Raw genomic sequence first — 6,877 nt, 5'->3', positions numbered from 1 at the left:
AGAAATGAAGGAGGGCAGGCCCGCTTCTGGCCTTGGGTTCAGACAGGCATGCTGGTGCCAACGAAGAGAAGCCTAGGGTCTGGGGCTGCCCAGAGGGTCAGAGCAGGCCAGAGGGTGGGCGTGAAGGGGGAGGAGGTCTGGAGGGAGTTCCCCCAGAGCTGACGATGTCTGAGGTGGCTCTTGAGGGTAAGAATGAGTGAGGATAGAGTTCCCGTTGTGGCTCAGCGGAAGCGAATCCGACTAGGAACCATGCGGGTTCGATCCCTGGCCTTGCTCAGTGGGTTAAGGATCCGGTGTTGCCGTGAGCTGTGGTGTGGGTCAGACGCGGCTCGGATCTGGCGTTGCTGTGGCTCTGGTGTAGCCCGGTGGCTACAGCTCCGATTTGACCCCTAGTCTGGGAACTTCCATATGCCATGGGTGTGGCCCTAAAATGACAAAAAGACAAAAAACAAAAACAAAAAACAAAAAAGAATGAGTGAGGATGGGAGTTCCTCTTGTGGCTCAGCAGGTGAAGAACCGGACTAGTATCCATGAAGATGCGGGTTCGATCCCTGGCCTCGCTCGCTTAGTGGGTTAAGGAGCTGGCGTTGCCGTGAGCTGTGGTGTAGGTCGCAGATGCAGCTTAGATCCCATGTTGCTGTGGCTGTGGTGTAGGCCGGCAGCTCTAGCTCCAGTCCGACCCCTAGCCTGGGAACCTCCATATGCCGCAGATGCAGCCCTAAAAAGCAAAACAAAAAATGAGTGAGGACAGGTAAGGTGGGAAGGGCATTTCTGGCAGAAGGAATGGCAGGGATGAAGGTTCAGAGGCACCAAGCTGCGTTCAGGAACTGTGAGAACTGGAGGTGGATCCTTAAAAGCAGAAGGTGAAGGTCAAGGTGGGAGTGGGCTAGGATGTGTCTGGAGAAGCTTTCAGCAGCAGCCGGGGTATATCTCTCTCTGGTTGCAACAGACCCTGACCAGGTTCCCTGGGAGGAGAGAGCATCCGTGGAAGGCCTTGAGGGAGGCCAAGGGGTCAGAAGAAAAGCTAAAACCCCAGGCTCGGAGAGCACGGGGCCCTGGAGATCCAGGCAGCAGGAACTCAGGGGACTAACCCTCCACATGGACCCTCCAGCCCCTTTCTGTAAGAAAGAACGTCTTTAGAGAAGGTGCCCGAGGGGCTGAGCCCTTTGTCTTGATGAACAATCGCACCGTAGGCTTTGCTTTGGGGGCTGGAGGTTTCCCAGAGCAAATCCTGAGGCTGTTGATTCCGGAAGGGGAAATGGACAAGGAGCAGGTGCTCACCTCCCGGAGGCTCAGAGAAGCCAGAACGAGAGGTTTGGGCTTTATCCTGAAGGCAAGAAGCAGACATGGTCAGACTGGCATTTTGGAGCCAGACAGAGGGGAGGGGAGGCAGGGAGGCCAGCCATTCCCATGAGGGGGTTAACTTGACTGGTCCATGAGGTCAAACCTGTTATTCCACGGATGGGAAAACTGAGGCCCAGGGGGGTTAAGGGACTTACCCAAGGTCTCACTGGTGGGACACTGCGGAGCTATTAACCCCTGAGTTGCTGGGATATGGGGGAGGGGTTGTCCTACAAGCCAAGACCTAGAGGGAAGGGGGGCTGCCCTTGGGGAGACTCCATGAGTGCTTCTGGGCGGCCGGCCTTCATTTCTGAGGAGCGGGTGACTGAGTGACCCTCCCGTGGCTGAAAGCACATCCTGGAGCCACCTCACAGGCCCACATTTCTTCCCAGGCTCAAATCCCACAGAGCATTATCTCCCAGGAGCGTAGGAGCCTAAACCACTTGACCCATTATAGCCACAGGCAGGCTGGGTAATGGACATGGTAGGGTGACGCGACTGAGGATTTTTTTTTTATTTAAAATTTTTTTTAATTTTATTTTTTGTTTTTAGGGCTGCGGGGGCGACACATGGAAGTTCCCAGGCCAGGGGTCGAATCGGAGCTGTAGTTGAAGCCTACACCACAGCCACAGCAACACTGAACCCGAGCTACCTCTGGGACCTATACTGCAGCTCAGAGCAAGACTGGATCCTTAATCCATTGAGCGAGGCCAGGGATTGAACCTACACCTTCACAGACACTATGTTGGGTTCTTAACCCTCTAAGCCACAGGGGAAACTCCAAGGATTTTATTTTTGGCCTGAAATGTCCCATCTGTGAACAAGTCTGGGAGACAAACTGTGGCTCCCTCCCTGTCGGACCCTAAAAAACTTTTAGAAAGACTGCAGTATTTACTAGGGATTGACACCTGTCATGGCCTCACTGCTGCCTGGCTCTTTGCCTGGATTCCCTCCGTGCATTCTCAGAGCAAACCTCCAAGGGCTGGAGGATGGGGAGCACTGCTCCGTTTTGCAGATGAGAAAACTGAGGATCAAGGAAGTGATGTCACTTGCCAAGTAGCAGCGCTGATACATTAATTTGGGGGACTCAGAGCAACATGAAAACGCCGGGCTCCTTACTCAGAAAATTAAGAATTTCAAGACAGCGATGGCAGAACGTAACGATAAATAAGGAATCTTCGGAGCGTGGGGCCTGTGCAACAACACAGATCCTGTGTGGGGATTTGCACAGGTCTAGGGATTCCAGAACCTGTGCTTAAACTCCATCCCACTCCCTTCCAAACCCACTAAGCTGGCCCAGAGCCCTCCTTGCTGCTCTGGTTCAGCCTCACCCTCCACCCACTCCACTCCTGGCTTTCCAGCAAGCTGCTGTCATGAGGGGAGGGGTTGTGGGCTTGCCTTGGGGCTAAAAGGAACTTTATTATTATTATTTACAAGGTTGTATTCATTTCAGGTGTACCGCAAAGTGAATCAGTCATACATATAAATATACCCTGAAAGGAGCTTTGCAAGAGGCCAAGGTGAGAGAGGCAGGACCTGCGGAGGTTCCACAGCTGGAGGAGCCCGGGTGTCAGACCCCCCAGCGCAGCCTCTATTCCCTGGGCTCCGGGAAGAGAAATTCAAGGCCAAGTCATCTATTAAAGAGAGTTGGGAGCCCGCTTCAAGGGCAGAGCCACAATTAAATGGTAATAGAACTTCTTTTTAAAAATACCTTCACAAGGACTTGTGGGGCTGGAATTTGACCCCCAGGCTTGAGTCTCACAGCACAGCAGAAGGGAAAGCCAGACCAGGCCTCCACCCAGAATTCCAGCCCCAGATGCCCTCCACAGGGACAGAGCTGGCCTTCGGCACCTGTAGGTGATGCCCGGGATGCAGAGATGAAGTTGTGGACCCAGGTAGGTCTCCAGCTGTGTGACCTTAGGAAATGTACATAACCTCTCTGAGCCTCAGGTTACTGAAACAAAAAACAGATAACAACCTAGAATTAAATAAAACCATCAACATAGAATACATCATTTGATTTTTGTAAAAATAGCCTGTGTGTGTATGTGTGTGTGTGTGTGTGTGTGTACATAGAGGAAAGTCTGGAGGTACAAGAGTGAACTTTGGGGGCCTTATTTTAGGGGCAGAGGATAAGTGGAAACTTCTTTATAATTTTAACTCTTGGAGAAAAGCAAGCAGCTTTGTGCCTGACACCTGGGAGGAGTCGATTGGCCTTAGTTTTCTTTCATGCTCCTTCTCACTGCCTCCAGATCACGAGGGCCCAGGAGGTCGCCCAGCACAGGACAACCCGAGAGTGAGTTTGGACAGAGGGCTTGGCTGAGCAGATGGGTTTGGTGCCAAAGGCGGCTTCAGGGAAGGGGCGGGGAGGGCGTGAAGCCTGTGGCTGGCGAGGGGCCTGGAGTGGGTGCGAGGAAGACCCCCAGGGCCCAGTGATTCTGCTGGAACCTCGCTAAGGCCGGGCCCTGAGACAGGCTCTCAGCTCTCTCTCTCCCCTCCCTCTCACCCGGCAAAAACCAGAGCAGCCCGCGTGGGAAGCTGTGATGTGGCCCCTCCTTTGAGGCCCAGCCTGGCTTCAACCCTCATCCTTGCCCTGTTCCAGGGAAGGCCCCAGATCCCAGAGCTGGGAATCGCCCACGCAGGTCCTGGGACCCTCGAGGCCATCTGTGGGGCAGCCCCGCGGAGGTGGGGCCCTCCTAAGAGGGAGGACAGAGGCACTGGCCACGCTCCCGGGTCCACCAGTGCGGGCTGGGCCTTCCAATGTCTATGGAGGTGACATCTTGACTCCTCCCACTCTCCACCCTCTAGGGCAGCTCAGAAGAGGTGTGGGAAGGGGCTGCTCTGACCTCAAGGAACTCGGCCTGAGGGGCAGCCAGGGATATGATTAACTCTTTCCTCTCCAGCCCAGACCATAACCTTCCCCAAGAAGAATCTTCATGGCAACTTGGGGAAGCAATGAGGTACGGAGAATGGAAAGGGTTTATGCGTCCAGCAGGCTTGAGCGCAATCATACCTCCTCCATGCTCCAGCCGTGTCACCTCTCTGGTCTGGGCTTCAATAATGATGTGGTCTCAGCAAGGCCCGCCGGTCCTGCCTTCAAAACTCTCAAATCCATCCACTGGCCCACATTGGTCCAAGGCCCCCATCTCTCCAGCTTGGACCCAATGCAATAGCTTCTTGCTGGGCAGCCTGCTTCTCTGTCCCATTCCGGCCACCCTCCCCACTTCCCTGTCTCAAACCAGTGCTATGCGGATGAATGTTTAACCACCTGCTGACCAGGAGGCAAAGCCATGGTTTGTGGTGCTTGCCAACTTCCATGGTGTAAATACTCCCACCATGGCTGACTTCCAGTGACTAATAGTTTGACAACTTGCAAAAAATCCAGAAGATTTAACAGGTGGTTCTCATGAGTGGCATGAGCTGGCTGCCACACACCGCTGCTTTAAAACCCGCCAATAATTACCAATGAATTTTTAACCCTGGATGATCAGGGCCTAAATGGTGCCCCCTGACCTTGGCCATTCCTCCTGCACTGGTCTTCCCCTGCCCCCACCCCAGGGCCTTTGCACCTGCGGTTCCCTCTGCCCAGAACGCTGTTCTCCCAGCTTTTCAAAATGCTTTCTCCGCATCGCCCTTCAGATCTCAGCTCTGATGCACCACCTCACATCCCCCTGACTCCAGCTTACCTTTGGTTTCACCTCACACTCATGTTCTATTTGGCTCTCATGGCTCTGGGTTGTCTCCCTTCCTCCCAGAATCTGATCTTCAGTAGGGCAGGAACCGGAGCTAAATTACCCCTGCCAGAGCCTCAGCATCTAGGAGAATAGTACCAGACACACAGCAGGCTCTCAGGAGATGTATGGGCACAGGCACAGCTTCGAAGATACACACCTTTGGTTTGAGTCATGGCTCCCCCACTGTGTAGTGGTCACTAAGTCACTTAACGTCTTTGAGCCTCAGTTTCCTCATCTGTGAACTGGGGACAGCAGTGCCTATATAATGGAGCTGGAAGGACCCACAGATGGCATATGGAGGGTGCTCAGTCCAGTGTCTGTTGTAACCAGAACCTCGGGAAATGGGAGCAGCCTCTTCGCTTGCATATGTCCAGCAACGGGCACCTCATCCCCTCCCAAGCTAGCCTTGTGCATGTGCCTCTGTGAAATGGGGCTAACAAGGGTATCAACCTCATATGAGTTGGGGGGGTGGGGATTAAATTAGCTAATGTATACATGCACTCAGCACCTGGCACAGAGTAAGTGCCCCCCACGCCACCCCTGTCCCCAAAGCTGCTATTATTGCTCTCACTCTGCCTGATATGTCTACTCCCAGATCCATTTTTTGTGCCATTTTTGGGTCCATAGCCATTTCTGGTTAAGCAGGCCCTCTCTTGAATGTCCTGCAGCCAAGCTAGAGACAGGGTCAGTTCTGTCCAGGTCACCCACCGATACCTCTAGTCAGGGGTGCCTGGAAATGTCCCTTAACCTGAGGGACATGTTAGTATAGCCAACAGGGGCCCTGTAAGTGGGATGGCCCAATTTAGAAACAGGTAAACAGCAAGTAATGTTTTTATACATATAGCCCATGCAATCAATATTTGGGATATACTTATACTAAAAAGAGAACCTGATATTTATCTGAGTTTAACTGGGCATCCTATATTTTGTCTACAAGACAGCAGGCACCTGCAAAAGGTCAAATAAAGAGAAGTTAATGAAACTGATGAAGGGACAGGGTCAAGGGCATCAAGATGGACTGAGGCACTCGGAGTCCAGCAAGAGTAGGAGGCTGGACTTCCCATTGCTGCTGGACTCGGGGTCCCAGGGCCAAGGGCCAAGGCGGCATAGGCCAGGGCCTAGGAAGGCAGCGGGAAGAAATGATGACCTGGAATCTGGTGAGAAGCCACCCGAAGAGCCACAGCCATGGAGGAGGGAGTCCCTAGGAACCCAGGCCCAAAGCAGAGGAAGAGCTGCAGGAGGAAATACTCCAGCCTTCCTCTGGTCCTGCCTACCTGGCCTCCCATTGGCTGGACCCCATCAAAAGCCAGAGGGCAGGGACCTTGGGCGAAGTCCTGGTCAGCCTGCCGGGCATAGAAGGGCAGGGCAGGGATCTGACAGCCAAGGGGGCAGCCGGCACAGTGTGGAAAAGGAAGCCAGGGTTTCTTAATCCCCCTTGGGCTCTGTCCCCTTGATGAGACTTATCGAGGACTTTCCCAGCCAGGTTTGGGCAGGGCGGGGACAGGGCAGAGTCACAGATGCTACACACCAGGCTCCCAGACCTCCACCAAGAGGCTCCGGGAAGAAGCACAGAGTGCAGGCCAAGCAGATGTGGCCAGATGTTCACAGAGGCCTTTCACCCCTCAAAGCACAGCTCCGACTGGCTCCAAGCCCAACAGGGTCTCTGGCCCTTTGTATCCAAAGCCTCTCTCAAGGCTTCTACTGATTCCCAGGGCCTCTGTTCTCCTGCCCCCAGGCTCCTGCCCCAGGCTGACTACCTCCACCCAGACTGTGCACGGCCCCCTGCCCCAGGCCCCAGGTCT

The sequence above is a fragment of the Phacochoerus africanus genome, chromosome 9 (genome assembly GCF_016906955.1).
Source record: "Phacochoerus africanus isolate WHEZ1 chromosome 9, ROS_Pafr_v1, whole genome shotgun sequence".
NCBI lineage: Eukaryota > Metazoa > Chordata > Mammalia > Artiodactyla > Suidae > Phacochoerus > Phacochoerus africanus.
This window is presented reverse-complemented; position numbering follows the sequence as displayed.